This window comes from Vidua chalybeata, chromosome 6 (assembly GCF_026979565.1).
Source record: "Vidua chalybeata isolate OUT-0048 chromosome 6, bVidCha1 merged haplotype, whole genome shotgun sequence".
Taxonomy (NCBI): domain Eukaryota; kingdom Metazoa; phylum Chordata; class Aves; order Passeriformes; family Viduidae; genus Vidua; species Vidua chalybeata.
In genome coordinates, this window is record NC_071535.1 from 49,301,208 (window position 1) to 49,317,499 (window position 16,292).

The 16,292-nt window shown below is 40.0% G+C and overlaps 1 long non-coding RNA gene across 2 annotated transcripts; it reads left to right on the forward strand.

Annotated features, from left to right (window-relative positions):
• Window positions 1-18: 18 nt before the first annotated feature.
• Window positions 19-15,703, forward strand: LOC128789958 (uncharacterized). 2 transcript variants are annotated; one of them, XR_008431590.1, is made up of 5 exons: window positions 19-544; window positions 3,304-3,428; window positions 3,573-3,623; window positions 8,550-8,626; window positions 15,075-15,703. It is a non-coding gene; the product is annotated as an uncharacterized LOC128789958 (long non-coding RNA). The 2 variants fall into 2 exon arrangements; XR_008431591.1 differs by lacking the exon at window positions 3,573-3,623.
• The last annotated feature ends 589 nt before the right edge of the window (window positions 15,704-16,292 follow it).

Below are 16,292 nucleotides of genomic sequence, written 5' to 3' on the forward strand. Positions count from 1 at the left end.
GGGGTGCCCGCTCCGGGACCCGGGGCTGCAGGCAGAGCGCCCCCCGCCCCGCTCACCTTCCCGCAGCCGCGCGGTGGTCACACCGAGGATCCGCTTCGGGAGCGGCGGGTGTCCCGGTGCTGCCCCTCGCTCGGCTCTGAGTGACCCTCTCGAGCACCAGTGACATGAGTCACGGCTGTGCTCGTCCTGCCTGGACCAGACTGGCTGAAGGGCAGAATTCAAGATCTCCCCAGGCGTAAATTCTTCGCCTCACGAGCAGGGGTACCCAGGGCTGTCCGTTTCTATCACATTGTGCTTTTACTTGGTTCCACACACCTACACCACTTCTCCATCTTTTCCTACTGTTCACTTGGGTTTTTTTCCTAACGCCTGTGTTGATAGGAAGCTGCAATTTGGGTTTATATTTTTTATTATTTTTTTAATTCTCATTAATTCACAAATAATGACAAGGGAAGTTTCAAATCACCCCCCTCCCCCAGTTCCTGTCTTGCAAGGAGCTTGAAGAACAGCCAGAAGATGGTTGTGTGGAAAGGAAGTAAGAGAGGTATGTATATGTGTTTTGTATTTTGTTTTATTTGCTGCCATCGTCTCAGGAGGAATGGGCTTAGGGGAAAGCCTGGAGAGCTGAGCTTTTGTGGACTGACCATGGGAGACCATGTCATGATGAACGGGATAGGCTGGTGAAACATACAATTGAAAGGTACACGGTTAGGGAATGCTGATGGAGTGTACAAGTAGTAGGGACAACACAATGCTCAATAGAAGAGGGCAGACCAGGGGAATGCAGTTGGGTTGAACTTACAAGTATGAGAAAAATTCAGATGTGTGGCAACAGCAGGTGAAGAACAAGTGGAAGGCTGTCAAGGAGCAATTGATGTGCTCAGGTTTCTTTGGTCACCTGCAGCTTCTTTGCAAAGAGCGTTGCAAGGTTGGGATGCAGAGAAGAAAACTTTGCAGTAGCTGTGGTGAGACATTCCAAAGAGGTCTAACCAGCAGGTTTGTCTGTGAAAATGGTAACAGACTTTAAGCTGGTGGGGTAGAAGGAAGGCCTGGGACCTGGTGCTATTTGTGTGTGACTCTTGGGAAAAGGGAGGGAAGACAGCAGGAATGGGAGTATGTTACTCATATCAGCTATGAATGAGAAATGGGAAAGTGAGGCTAAATCAAGGCAACTCTGCACTTCAGCTAGCAAAAACGGATGAAAAAATCTCCAGGAAGAGATGCCAGACAGCAGCTTCAGCACTGGGACTGAACAGAGGCAGAAAGGTTGATGACAGAGGGAGAATCTGAGAATCACAAGTACAGAAACACTATCTAAAATCATTGAGAACTGCCAGCCAGAGGACACAGAGGGAAAAGAGGGCTGTGAACCCAAGCCTGGCATTAAGAAAGGAAAAGAGGATGTTGACTCACTGACAGAAATAATACATGTGAAAATTCCTTTAAATCATAGTGGATGCCTGCTTTTGATAATAATAGATCTGGGGACCAATGGGAAAGAACTGTAGGGTAGGTTCCAAGAGTTAATGAAGGCTGTGGAGGGCAGGTGACCCAGGAAAGATGTTAAGGGCCTGTGAATCCTAGCCTTGTGGGTCCTTCTGGTCACAGCCACAACTGTAAAGACTTTCCCAGCTCATTAGCTCCTGCCTTCCATGTTACCGTTCCTGCAGTGAGTGATTCCTCTTTAGGAATTTCAGTGTTGGGATCTAAGGTGACTATGGGAATGAGAGGTATTGTACAGCTTCCCTTGCTTGGGTTTCCCCTCTTATCTGGGGAACTGAAGGAGGGTGGTGCAGGACCTTAGAAGTCATCTGGGAGTCCATGTTAAAAGCTAAAAAGCTTGTTTAAAGAGAGTGTTCATGGACTCAGGTGGGGAGGCCATGCTTAAGTGACATGCAAGGTTTCTTTGAAGTTACTAAAACTGTAATTGATGAAGCATCATGAATTGGTAGAAACAGAAGAGTTAGATGTTTCAAAAGACATGAAAGAGGGCCCCAAATCAGAGACTGATGGGCAAGCAGGAGCTTGTGAGATCTGGAGCAAGGCAGTTGATGAAATAGAAGGTTTTTTAGAAATATAAATTGGTACATAAGTTTAGACATCATTTTCATGTGGAAAATGAAATACAACATCATATTTGAAGTTCATATTAAAGCTTGAGAGGGAAAGTATTCATAAATAGTTATCTTTATTTAACAAGGATCATGGCACAAAATAACTGCATATTAAGGCACAAAGAGTTTGCTTTGCATGGTAGACTGCAGCATGATTTGCATTTGTTTAATTAGCCATAGTTGATAACACCACATAGATGGCTGTTGGTTTGCATGGAATGGAAGGTTTAAGACAGTCTAGCAGCTGCTGTGTCTGAGCAAAGTTTTGCTTAAAGCTTGCCATATAGCAATATAAAATTCTAGTTTAATTTAAAAAAATAATTTTTTGTAATTAGATATGTTTGGGTAAAATAATTAGAAATGTTTGGGTTATGATAGACAATTTTCCAAGTTCCAATTTGCAGACAAAATTTCCTATGGAACTATGATTAATCCCAAACTTGACAGCACTTCTGTCCTCCTAGTCCCATAAAATATAAGAATATTATAACTGGATTTTATTCTAGGTTTATGTTTGATATCTTTAAATCCTTAAACATCTGGTTTATATTTGATATCTTTAAGGAGGACTTAATATGTGGGTGGATGTGAGTCCCCAAGTTGTCTAGCTTTTCTGTGATACAACTTGTCATTTTAAGTTAACTTATTAATTAATTTTACTAAGTTCTACACGTTAAAAAGAACTAAACCAGCTTTAATAATGCTGGGAAACCTCTGTAAGAAGTACAGAGTTGGTAGGTTATCCAAACAGTTCACAATCTGTTTGGGAAAGGATTATGGTATAGCTGCAGCAGCTGCAGATGGTGTTACCAGAAAATTTTTAAATGCATTAAAAACCATTCACCTTGGAAATACATTTTTTTCCTGAACTGATTCTAATAACTGGTGAGAGATTTTTGTGATCATCTACACTGAGCTGGGGTTGACCAAAATCTGGCATAAATGAGGAAAATAAGCTGTAGAATTTAGGAAGGTCTCTGTGAAGGTCTCCCTTGTGGCACACCTACAGTCAGGAGAGTATATGTGCACTTTGAGCAGTCCTGTTGGTCTATCTACAATTTTAACTGTTCTTCTAACTCAGAAGTTTTAGTGGTAATAGTGGAATAGCTTTTAGCCATAGATATATTTTAGTTTTGAAACTGCTGAGTATGAGAGTGAGTCTGTTTACTAATTTTGTCACTGGCCTTAGGTCATCTCACTGCTCTGATAACACAGGAAGAGCAAGTCCTTCTTTCCCCTCTGTAGCTGCTGTATTGGGATCACCTTTGTTGCCCTATACTTCAGCATCCTCAGGTCAATCATATACAAGAAAAGGTAGGTTGTCTTTCAGACAGAAGTCTAAATTCTGTCTACAAACTAAAAAAAAAACAAAAAAAACAAAAAAAACCCAAAAAAACAACAAAGTAGTGGGTTCATATGCTATTTGTTTGTTAATCCCTGTGCTCTCTACTTCTTTAGCTGAGAACTGCAGTGATTTCTGTCTCACTCCAAAGGAGCTTTCTTCTCAATGTGAGTGATGACTGAGCATATATTCCCTAAGTCTCCTAAACGTAGTAACTCATTAATTTGAAGTGAAAGTTTAACCTTTTTCTAAAATTTTATTTAATTATATTCATTGTTGTATGAAGAAATTTTACCTCTTATGGAAGATGCTGGATTGAAAGATCCAAATCCCAGGGCTGTATAGGCACAGAAATGCAATCAGGAGGCTTTGCTGTATGCTTTGGTGCTCTACTAGTGTATCAAGAGTACTTGATTCTGCACTCCTCTGTAGCCTCTTCCTTCACTGGGGTTTCTAGCGAGGACACCAATAATTGGTGACTGCTGAAGAAGCTCCCACTCCTGAAATGTAAGCCTAGCTCTGACTTCATCACTCAGTTTCTCTTCAAAGAAAAAGAATGACCCAATGTAACAATATGAAGAAGAAAAGGAGATGTTGAGAGAACCTGTGACTTTGTGCACAATTATGAATAAAACTGGAGAGTACTTTCAAAATGTTTTAAAGCTGGAGGAGGCTGAGAGAATTATTTGTCAGAGTTACAACCTCAAAAGAAAAGGCAGCCAGGGTTGGAAGACCAGTTTTGCAATGCTTGAATGCTATAATTCAGCCTGTGCTCTCTTGTATTAAATTCATGACAACTCAACAGTATTTCAGTGCAGTTCCTTATCAGTTTTAGATTACATCATGCTGTGAATTGCTCTATCTGTTAGCACTGACTCTTGTAAATCATTTGGTTTGAGGTCTTCAAATGGAAAGCTGTGATGGACTTCAGCATGCAATGTACTCATTTTGTCCTTGAAAATCATTTAAAAATAAAGCAGCTGCAATAGCATAGATGTTATTACTTTTCTGAAAGGCTAGATTTACCCCTCTGAATTGTCATTAATTGGATGAAAGCCTTTCATAGAAAGAATGAGAATGGAGAAAAAAATGGTGGGTTTGTGCTTGCTGTTGACTGAGGGAGACACAGAGATGCTGCATGTCTGAAAAGATGTGTAGCCCAAAGCCTGATACAAAGAAGTCATGATGCTTTTAATGAGAATAACCAGAGCAGCAGAGATTATGGCTAAATGCTTGTTCTTGCACTTTTATAGCTGTTTTTTTTTTTATTCTTAATTACTTCAGTTTTGCTTGAATATGTACTTCATTCCCATCCATGTTTTCCAACCATTGCATGGCTTTGTTTGAGCTGAGAATTTGCTGTACTCTGCCTGATGAGTTTCACTTGTTCATCCATTTCTACTTGGCTGACATTTCTGAGTGAAGGTTCTTCTTGTTTTGCAAATTCTTTTGGGATCCTTCAGAAAGTGTGCATCAAACTGTGAGATAAATGGAACCTGCTCTGGAAACAAATGGAAGTAATATTGTGACATGTTAGAGATCATCTTTGGTCTTTACCCACTCTGTTAACTAAGAGAAACTCCCACCTGAATCCATTTGGTTTTGCTGAAAATTGGTGGGAGATGGAACCAAGCAGATACAACTATGGGGATGGTGCCCACAAGTAAGGCGAGGTGGTGGAAGTGGTGTTCTGCTGCTTGCTGAAGGGCTAGGGAGATGTCCAAACTGTTTTACCTGTAGGGGAAGAGAAGACTGCACCATCCTGGCAAAAAGGGCAATAAGCACTGCAAAAAATTGCTGAGCTGTCTGTCTCACCCCCAGCTCCTTAAATCCGGCATGCAGCTGGCCTGGGTGAAGCAATGAGCTTCTTTTTGAGCACATCCTCGAGTCAAGGCTGTAGTAAAAGTGTTGGGATTTGTCTTTGATGAGACATTCCCCAAAACAGAAATAGTTGCTCCTCAAGAAATCATGGAGCTATATCATAGCAAAATCTACTTTAAGTATCCAAAATTAGGCATACAGCTAATGCTCTACTTTGTTACAATACCATGTTATGGAAGGATCTAGATTTGTCCCTTGTCTTCTTCATGCTGATCTAGGTGTGATCCAGCAAAAATCCAGCTGGTGATGAGGAAAATTGAGCTTACAATTGGAAGTTTCCTGTCAGCACATAACAAAAAAACCCTTACCTAAACTCATTACTATGAGCTGAGCTCAGTCATCCTGAGGGCTCTGAATCTGCATTGCCAAAAGAGGGCACATAGGTTGGACCCATTTAATTCATACCATGTACTACAGCTAAAGCTTCAGAAAGGGCCAGGGACTTGGCTTTATTTTACTAGCTGATTTGTTTTGGGGGTCCTAGGAGGTCCTTGACTTTCTCAGACTGGCCTAGTCAGCCTTTTCTCAAAACAAAACTCTACTAATGCTGTCATTATGTTTTTAAGATCTCAGCCAATTTGCAGGTGCATGAACATAGCAACAGACACAAACACATAGATACAGACATATGTATTTCACAACTACTATATACAGAATACAGAGCAGGCGGTGCTAGTCTTTTCTTGAAAAAGGCATGCAGCTCTCAGTGCTGCAAGTGTATCTTTTTCATTTAACCACCAAAAAAAACAGAAAAAAAGAGGGCCTGTTTCTGACCAAGGAGTATGAAATGTGTTCCATTTTATAGAATGTATATGCTTGCAGTTGACTATTTCTCTAATACAACAAAATAATTAGAACATTTCTTACCTTTTTTATTTTTACTGAAATGAGAACTTTATTTTTGTTGAATGATTCACTTTTCACAGCTGTTATTACTTCTTCAGTAAGAACAGCAGCACTTCTGAGTTCACAATAGTAACTGAAATGTCCTCAGACAAACAAATGGGAAAATGGCCTGTAATTCTTTATTGTTATAAACAATTTGTAAAACTTTAGATGTTGAAAGGTAAGAGTAGTTTAAATAAATCTTAACAATGCTGACTCAAAGGTTTAAAGCATTGCTTAAATTCCTTGATTAACCCAGCTTCTCAGTATTTGACATGAATCAATAACTCTGAGATGTCTTTTCTGTTCTCTAGCTTTGTAAATATTTATGCAGCCAGTCCCATGAAATATGACATTTAATCCTGTTGAAGTAATTATTTGAATGCTACATATGAAGAGATATAAAGTATAATAGTTCCATTGATGTTAGTTAAATAATAGGCACTAAGGATGAAATCGGCTGCATTTCTTTTGTCAAGAGCCAGGATTTATGCAATATAAATGTGAGTAAATGGAAAGCAAAATCCACTTTCTGTCCCAAATCTTGGACCAGCTGCTGGGAATGCAGGTTTATTTATCCCGTCTCATGCCTAGGCCTATGCCTTTGCATTAACAGCAGCCTTTTGTTCCAGTCAAATGAAGTGTTGAGAGCTAGAAGAAAGGCAATAGTGAAGGGATGGTACCTCTATTAGCTTGTTCTCTGCTTTCCCTTCTGGGACATGCTATAATGAATGGTCTCTGCACTCCAGGAAGCAGGAACATGCTCTACCCAGAGTTTCCAGGACCTTGGGAAAACTTATGTAGGAATCCCAGTGCAATAGGATTATACCAGCTCTTCAGACTGTGGCTAGAATTCCTGTTAAGATTTGCAGCAGGTTTGTATTTAAATTATTTAACTTTAGGCACAGTGATATGCTTGTTCATATGACACTGCACTTTTAGTCATTGTTTACTGATTCAGTCTGATTCATCTGTGGGTTCTGTCAAGTTTTGGAGTTGTAGTCTTTGCCTCTAGGTAGCCCAGCAGTAGAAGGAATTGGGAAATAATGAGGAAGCAGAGAAGGATCACAGTGGGACAAGATATTCAGAGTTGGCCTGCAAGAAATCAGAGTTGGGTCTTCCTTAAGAAATGCTCCATTCTCATAGAAAGTTGGACCTTTCTGCTCTTCTGGGATGGATTCTCATCCTAAGAGGGCCTACAATAGCATGTTTATTTGCTTTCCTATGGAACAATGAGAAAACAGGCGGGTCCAGTTCTCAAATCTATAATAAAGACATTTTTTTCTTTGAAATTTTCCAACTGTAATAAAAAATACAATAGATTTCTACAGGTTCTTCTGGAATTGTTCTCCAACTTATCCTGCCTGTTAAAAAGTGGAGGAAATGGTTGATTGTGTGGTAGTAATTCAGGATGTGGGCAAAGATGTTTCTTAATTGCTTTATCATGCCAAACACCTTCAGAAGCCTTCATTATATAGAAAGGTCTCCATGCTGAAGTGCTGCTGTGCTTGTGAGGCCCCGTTTGACCACGGCATAATCCAAGCAGACAGATGCATGCTGCAAAGGACAGAGCACCACAGAAAAGGGATGGGGCAAGTCAGTGAAATTACTCTCAGTTTTCCTGAGTTTCCTGAGTTGTAAAGCCCTTAGGAGGTATTTTAACCAATACATCCACAAATCTGTATAATTCTGTCCAGGTCAAAATCCGTATGATTGCATTTGTGTTGCTAATGGAATCTTCTTCAGCTAGGTTTGCATATTCTGTTGTATTGCTTCTCTTACTGATTATTTCTCCCCTCTAAACCCTAGGCTGAATAGGATCTGCAGAATGCTGTTTATATTTAGGGATGTACTTTCAGGTATTTTGGGATTGAAAAAACAAAAAAAAAAGGTGCTTATGAACAAAAGTTTGCATTTTCAGGTACACCTGAAAGTTTTGAATGCCCAAGAGATTTGAGGGGATTTGGTCCAGTTGGAAATCAGACTAGAGATAATATATCAAAGTATAAATTAAAACTTTCAAAGATGAAAATATAAAACTAATTATCTTGGTTAAGAAAAAAATAAAATCTTTTGCTTAGTCTGGCCAATTAATGTTAATGTGTAGATATCAAGTTAACAAGTACATTAAATAGCAATGGGACAAATTAAGAGAGGAGCCTTAATGTGCATAGACATTTGCTCAGTCAACCAAAGTTCCTAAAGGCTCAACTGCAAGTCTGGAAACATAAACACTAAAATAGAAAATGTTATGTCTAAAAATGTCTAAAATAAAAAATGTTATTTTTTATTTTTTTCCTCTTTCTCCATTTTCTGTTTTACCACAGAACAAAACAAAAAAGGCTGCAGGTAATGGTCATGGAGTGCTTGAAGGCCATCTGCCTTCCCTCATCACAAAGTGAAGGTATGTCAGACACTTTTAGCTGCAAAACATACATGCAGGAATCACTGTGTGATTCATCTGTGAGGACTAAGTAATCTGATCAATCTTTTCTTTATCTCTTGCTCATAACAATTATTTGTACTTAAAAGAAGGAATAATGTTTTGGCACCCACATTTCAGGAGTAGTTGGTTTGGGGTTTCTTTTCCCCCTTAGGTACAGAGCATAACTCAGAATTCTTATGGCAAAAAAAGGCCAGAGAGCAGATGAGGTGAGATGACAGATTGAGGTAAAACATGAGCAGACAGCTCACAACAAGCGAGTTCATTGCGTGACAATCTTCCTGCTCTTCCCTGGGAAGTGAGCAGAATGGTTCAAGAAGGAGCAGATGGAAACAGCTGCCAACAGATGTGTACTGGAATGGACTCAAGCCACACTACTTGCTGGAACTTGAGAGTTTGTGATGGCCTGAGCTTTCCCCACCACAGGTATCTAAGATTTGGAACCAGGCACCTCTATTAGCTTCAGTCAGTCAGTTTGTATTTATGAGGACCAGAAGAAAACCCCACTGTTGTCTATGGTGTGGGGAATCTTTTAAACTGTTGTTGAAGATGCTACTAAAGATAAAAGAACCCTACTAAGATATTTTTCATGAATGTGTCTATCTCATAGTCCATTCACTCAAAATGGTTTTTCTCTTGACCTTGAGCTGAGATTTAACAGGTGGGTAAAAGATAAATTTAGGAAGGCCAGTGACGCAATGCTGACACTTTTATGTCTTCCTGCATAATTTCAAGCATACTGTGAAGAATAATAAATGGCAAAAGCTAAAGTGTCCTTGGCAAACAAGCAAACAGAATAGCACCCTGTGATATTTTTACCTTTGTTTCCCCTTACCACACACAGTTTTTACTCCCACAGAGCTTGAAATATTAACTGAGCATGTTAATTTATTTCTTCCAGAGTTGCCCTGGCCATTGCATTTAACATCTCTCTTGGAAGTACTTCAAACCAAGTGTCTAGCTCCATCTCTAGCTTTGTTATTTAGGCACATTGCTTCGTTGCTTTTTTTCTTATCGCTTAATGTAATTGGCATTTGTGAAGCTTTTGAAAGGCATGTTTGGGAGTACATTTTGTGCAGCTGGCTTTCAACTGCAAGCTGTTTTAAGTGTGTGGGTCTGCAGAGGACAGCCTTTGAGAGCATAGAGCATGAGTGCCTAGCACATACCACGATTACTTTCCAAAGGGAACAAAGGGATGTAAGTGAGACCAGTCCTATACAAAGGAACATGTGTGACACATGAACCCCCTTGCATCCATTTGTATTTCTATGGCATTAGATCTGTAATGAGAGCATTACGTGCCCTGGATGAAAAATGGGTCTCCCTTGACAAGCTGTTTTATAAATGCTTTGCTCTGTGGTGCTCTTCATCCTGAACTTTAGTCCACATATCAGGATGCCTTGCCATATAGACACAAAAGCCTGTAGTTTTTTTCCATAAAAATGCATCTTTAAGCATCCAAACTCAAACCATGAGCTTGTACTTGCTGTAATAATCCCAACAGTAAGGGTACCAATATACTGTATCAACTGCCAGCAAGACTGATGAATTTACACTGGGTGGGAATTCGGCTCATTGATTTCAGTTGTTATGGTGTGAAATTATGTTCTCTACCTGAGCTGAGAAAGAGTTAGATGTGAGAATTTGGGGGGGGGGGGGGGGAAAGGAATGTATGCTACATTAAAAAAAAAAAAAAAAAAAAAAATTGTCGAAATCCTGTTTTTCATGGAAATGCTGCCCTCCGGTGGCCTGGAGAAAAGCCTACGCACTGCTTGTTGGTTCAGTAATGTACTTTCACACTGCAGCAAGCAGCAGCTCTCAAATGTAGATTTTCTAGGCTCCTGCCTCAGGAAACTCACAGGTGCCATAAAAACCAGTAAGAAAATTCAGAACAAAAAGATATTGCTTCATCTGGTTTAAGATTCAGAAGTAGCGCACTGATGTGAAAGAAAGGAATGTTGTGTGGCCAAAGTATAAAAGGAATCATAGAATGGTTGTGGTTGGAAAGGACCTTAAAGATCATCTCGTTCCAACCCCACTGCTTTGGAAAGGGACACCTCTCACTAGATCAGGTTGCTCAGAGCTCCATGCAGCCTGGCCTTGAGCACTGCCAGGGACGGAGCACCTACAATTTCCCTGGGCAACCTGTTCCAATGCCTCACCACCCTCACAGTAAAGAATTTCTTCCTAATATCTAATCTAAACCTACTTTCTTTCAGTTTGAAGCCATTCCCCTTTGTCCTTTCACAACATGGTCTTTTAAATAGCCTCTCTTCATCTTTCTTGAATTTTACCTTCATGTACTGGAAGGTCACCCTGAAGCCTTCTCTTTTCCAGACTAAACAATCCCAACTCTCTCAACCTTTCCTCATAGGAGAGGTACTCCATCCTTCTGATCATCTTGGTGGCCTCCTCTGGACTCCCTCCAACAGGTCAATATCCCTTCTCTGCTGAGGAGGCCCAGAGCTGGAGGCACAGCTCCAGGTGGGATCTCACTAGAGCCAAAGTAGAGAGGAAAATCACCTCCCTTGGTCCAGTGGCCAAGATTTGCGCCCTACTGAGGCTACTGACAAAGTCACCAGAGAATGTCATTGTGATCCTGCTGTCATCTGCAGTTCCTCTGCATCTTCCCCACCTGCCTTCTTGGCATGCAGCCTATCTCCCTCAGGACCACTGCTCTCAGCACAGGCCATACAATGCATCCAAAGACCTTCCATTTTCTCCCTCCTTTTGTCTTTATTTTTCCCTTAAAACAAAGAAAAATGGAGTGATGCCTAAAAATTTATCTAGCAATAAAAAAGCCAAAACCCAACCAACCATACTAGTCTTACAATTTTTTGTCTCTTTTTCTATAGAAGTTTCTTGGTAGGGAAGAAATTGGTTTTTCCAGTATATTTTTCTTGACGTTCCTAGTGTATGGGCCTCCAGGTGCTGTCTGAAGACTGAATATTTTTGCTGTTTCTGCACCAACAAACCTTACATTATGGTAAGATGATAAAACAGAACATGGAGTTCACCAAGCAACTATTTCAGGAAGAACTGTAGTTAAAATTTTTCCCAGCAGATGTGGCTGTTGGACCAGAAAAAGTTCAAGGTCAGTTCAGGTGGGTTAGGGAGGACTGTGGAGATTGGGGGCCCCCTTTTACTGCCATGGATATGCAGCACTAGGTGGTAGCTGTGCTGAGACACAGACTTCTGAGTGACTCTGACTCCCAACAAAAAAGAAAAAAAAAAAACAAGATTCCAATGAAAATTGCAACCTCCCTCAATCATGTGAATAAATGGTTATTGTCTGTTATAGTTTTTAGTAAATTTTAAATAAATAGGTACAGTATTTGCCCTGCTATTGATAAATGTGAGGTTATACATTGAGTATTACATAAAATAGCACACTTGTTGATGTTGCTAAAATGCCTGCAGATGATAAAAGTTATTGGTATTGTAGAAAGAAAATGTGAGTTCAGTGCCATGTTGACTGTATTATTGGGAAACCCCTGAGGTTTTCCATCACCCCATGGTTACAGGATAAATCAGTTTTCACCATTAGCTTACAATGTTAAGGTCTTTATTCAGAAGTGGCTGTGTATGCAAAATGTAGGTTTCTGGGTCCACAGGGAAATTTCTGGATTCCTTGTACTGACTCAAGTGGCTCTGTCAGACGTGTTCCTAATTCCTGCTGGGTCTTGGGAGGGAAAGGACTATCTGACAGCTCTTCTGTATTATGCTAGCAACCATCCCCTCCCTTTTTAGCCCTGAAATGTCAAATATGGAAAGGTCTCCACTTAATGACATTCACAGTTGTGCAACAAGCCTGTTGAGAAGGGAGCATGCTGCATCCATCAAGGAGAGGAGGTCATGGCTGTTCAACAGTTTTACTAGAAAACCAGTGATTTGAAAGGCTGAGGGAGGATGAGCTGATAGTAAATAGTGCCTAATGAGGTACTTGGATGTGCCTCCCAAGATGATCTCCAGGTCGTGCTGTCAGAGATTTGCACTCTGACTCTACACAGGCCTTTTTACCTACTGCCTGTGGAGCCAAGATTGCCACATGCAAGTTATGTGAAATGACCTTCATACCATCTCCTGCTATCACAGGCTCCGTGTCAGCCACTCATTTAGGAGCTGTTGTAGGCTTTCAGCACTATTATGGGAACAGTTTCTTGATGGTACTTTCAAGATCAGGTGAACAATAAAGCCTGGCAGCTTGTTCAGAGGGTTGTGCTCAGGGGGATCGGCACATCTGAAAGCATTGTGACAGAAATGGGTCAGTGACCAGAACACGAGCAAAGGGTCACAGCAGGGAGTTTGTCCTGGCTTTGCACTGCCACGTGAACACTATCCCAAACAGTATTATGTGCAGTCTGAAAATATTCTGAAAATATTCCTACTGAAGCTGGAAATATTCCTACTGATTTCAATGAAATTTTTAAACAAAAATGAAATATTCATTCATTCATTCATTAAAATTCATGTGGTATGAGGTACAAATATTTCCTTGTCTATTTTGGATGTAGTTCTTCTGAAGATGGCAGTTTTGAACCTTTGCACACTTTGAACCTTTCAAATATCTCTGCACAATATAAGATGTAAAATGAAAACTGCTTTTCTGTCCACTTTCAAGTTTTTTTTTTTAAGGTCTTAATCTTGAGTTGAAAATGACAAGTCATTTTAGAAGAGCAGTATCTGGTGTGAAGCAACTGCCAATGTAGTATTTCTTTAATATATTTGGATACAGATAATAAAATCTTTTTAAAGGGAAAACATATACCAGGAGTAGTTCATATATCTTTTGCCTAAAATTGAATGTTCAGTTCAATATGTGAAATATTTCTGTAGCAGTATTGCTATGATAATGCAGGAAATGGTGTTTAACATTGTTATTTGCAATTTTATTGCACTTTGTTGTGGAACATTGAAAGTAGGAAAAAGATTCTCTTCATTCTCATACTGGCAAATGATCTGATTAAATGTAAATCAGAGCATTTATTGCATGTAAGTGAAGTATAAATGTATTCCTCTTCACTTTTTCCATAGCAGTGGTTTGAGTGAGATAAACCAATAATCCTGGGTTTGTCATGCAGTGCTTTCTTAAGTTACCAAATCAAATTAAGCATTCCTAAAATGTGCCCTTATCATTATGTTTGAAGACAGCTACTTTCCTTTATTTGTTTGTATCTGTATGACTTTGCCTTTGGAGGCAGTGTTCCTTAGGAAACATCATATTGAACTGGAACCTGTGTGATATAAACGTTCAGACTATGCTGGAGTGTTTCTGTAGACCAAGGTAGGCTGCACTTTGTCTTGTAGGATCAACCCTAAATGCCTAAATTCATCTTCAGGAACCCAATTTAAGAACCAAAGTTTGTAAATGCTGGATCAGTCTTGCACATGCTCCTGGGCTGTGTCAGAACTAAACTAAAGCTCTGAATCCAAATATTACTAGCCTCGAAATATTTGCTTATAGACTGGGATGTATTTCTATCAGTTACATGCTGTTCTCTTGATGCACAGGGCTTTGTTTTAAATATATTTATTACCTTAGAAATAAACAGGAAGGAATGGCACAGGGGAACAATTTTCCTTATCTAAGTAAAAAAATAAACATATTTGTCACCTAAACATGTATTTATCAGTGCTGATGCCCTTTGGCCTTACTCCAGTGAACTTTTCTCACTGACATCAGTGGGAGAAAGATGGACTTTGCATAGGAAACCTATGAATATTTTTTTCTTCATCATCCATCCATCTATTTTGGGATGTGCTAAATGCCTGTTCTCTGTTGCAACATTAACATCAGTATGTGGAAACTCGGGTGGCTAAAATAAATCAGTGAAATGCAATATACATGACTTCACATGGAACTGCGTGAACATTGTTGAGCACAAGTGCCCTGTGCCCACTTTGCCATGCCAGCCCTACAGCCAGGTACCCCCCATTGTGTCCCTCAGAAGTGGGGTGCAAGCAAGGCAGGCATGAACTGTGTGCTGCCAGCATGTCCAGAGCCTCTGTTATTCCTGAGCTGCCAAAATACTTTTTGGTTGCCATTTAATGTCAGTAAAAGTGATACTTTTACCAGCCTCAAATTATGGGGATTAAAAGATCTTTAGTGTTTCACAAAAGCGTTTTTTGACTCTTTTGCATTGTGGGCCTGATTGTTTGCTGAAGGCAATGAAAATGATATTGATGATGTGTGAGGTCCTGATTTGTGAGGCAACTGTCTCTGCTTAGCTTTTATAAGGGATACAGGCTTCCAACTAACCTGGGCCATTTTTCCAATCTTAGTAGAGACCCTCCTGATTCCTAATAGTATGAATTAGCACATTCTCACATTAGTTTGATTTTTATTTTTAATGGAAAAATGAAAGGAGTACGATCAATCTTGATGGGCTGGAGTGTTTTCTGCCCACAGGGAATCAATGGGAGACCTTTACAAAGTTGGACTTTGAGAGTGGCCAGTCCTGCCTCAGAGTCTCCTCTGATCCATGGGAGCCTGGGCTGTTCCACAGAATGGTCCTGTGCCTTGACACTAATTTATCATCCACCATGACCCCAAGCTCGTGGATAAGGAAGGAATACCCATGGCTGCTACCATCCCGGCACCTCTGGCTTCAGATAAATCACCAAGCTTGGAGCATGACTGCCCCAGGAAGAAAGAAAAGCAACTGCATTGCTCTGCTCAACACATGGCAGCTTGCTCCTCTCCTCTCCACAGAACATTGATCTTCAAGGCCATACATGATTAAAGGAGTGGGAAACATTCCCTGGAATTAGCTGTTCCCTTTTTCTTCTTCCTGCTTAAGGTAAGAGCTGTACAAACTCCCTCTATAATAGTCACCTAACAGAGAATACAATGACTAGTCTGTCATCAAAGTATTTAGGGATGATGATGATACCTAGATTGGTTTTCAGTGTGTTTTTTGTTTTTATTTTACTGTGAGGTTTCTACAAAATCCATAAATCATAGGAATGTGATAAGAAACAGGTCGTAGTTGCTGGTTATTCTTGTCCAGATGCACAGAAATACCCTGATTGTTTCTTTCCAATGACAACCAGCTCAGGGCTTAACATTTTTCAGTTGCACAGCCAGCTTTCAAGGTTACACATAGATACTGAATGAAACAGAGCCCACTGGTTATTTTTAGAGAGGCTCTAAACAAGAAGCAAATCCCTGGAGCAGTGCTGCCAGAGATGCATAAAGTTCAAATCCAAATTAAAACTGCCTATCTTTGGCTTACATTCCAACTTGAACTTGAGGAAAACTGTGATCTGTAACTTGAACTTTATGACAAAAACTCCTTTGCAATTAGTTTCTAATACCTGAGAATACATGAAATTGGTACAAACACTTGAAAAATTGAACTTGAATGAAAAATGTGAACACTTGTCCAAAAATGTAGTACCTGTTTTTGTGAGTTTTGTATGGTTTCAGTAGCTACACTGGAATTTGGAGAGACTAATTTTTTGTGATTCTTAGTTTCAACACATCTTTGTAAGATCAAGTCCTACAATGTAATTGTAAATTCTGGGGCCAGGAGGAGAAACATGCTTATTTTTTGATCCCTCTAATAATGACCTGTGATGCTCAGGTCTAGGTTTAGCAGTGATCACAAGAGAATATGAAGAAAGG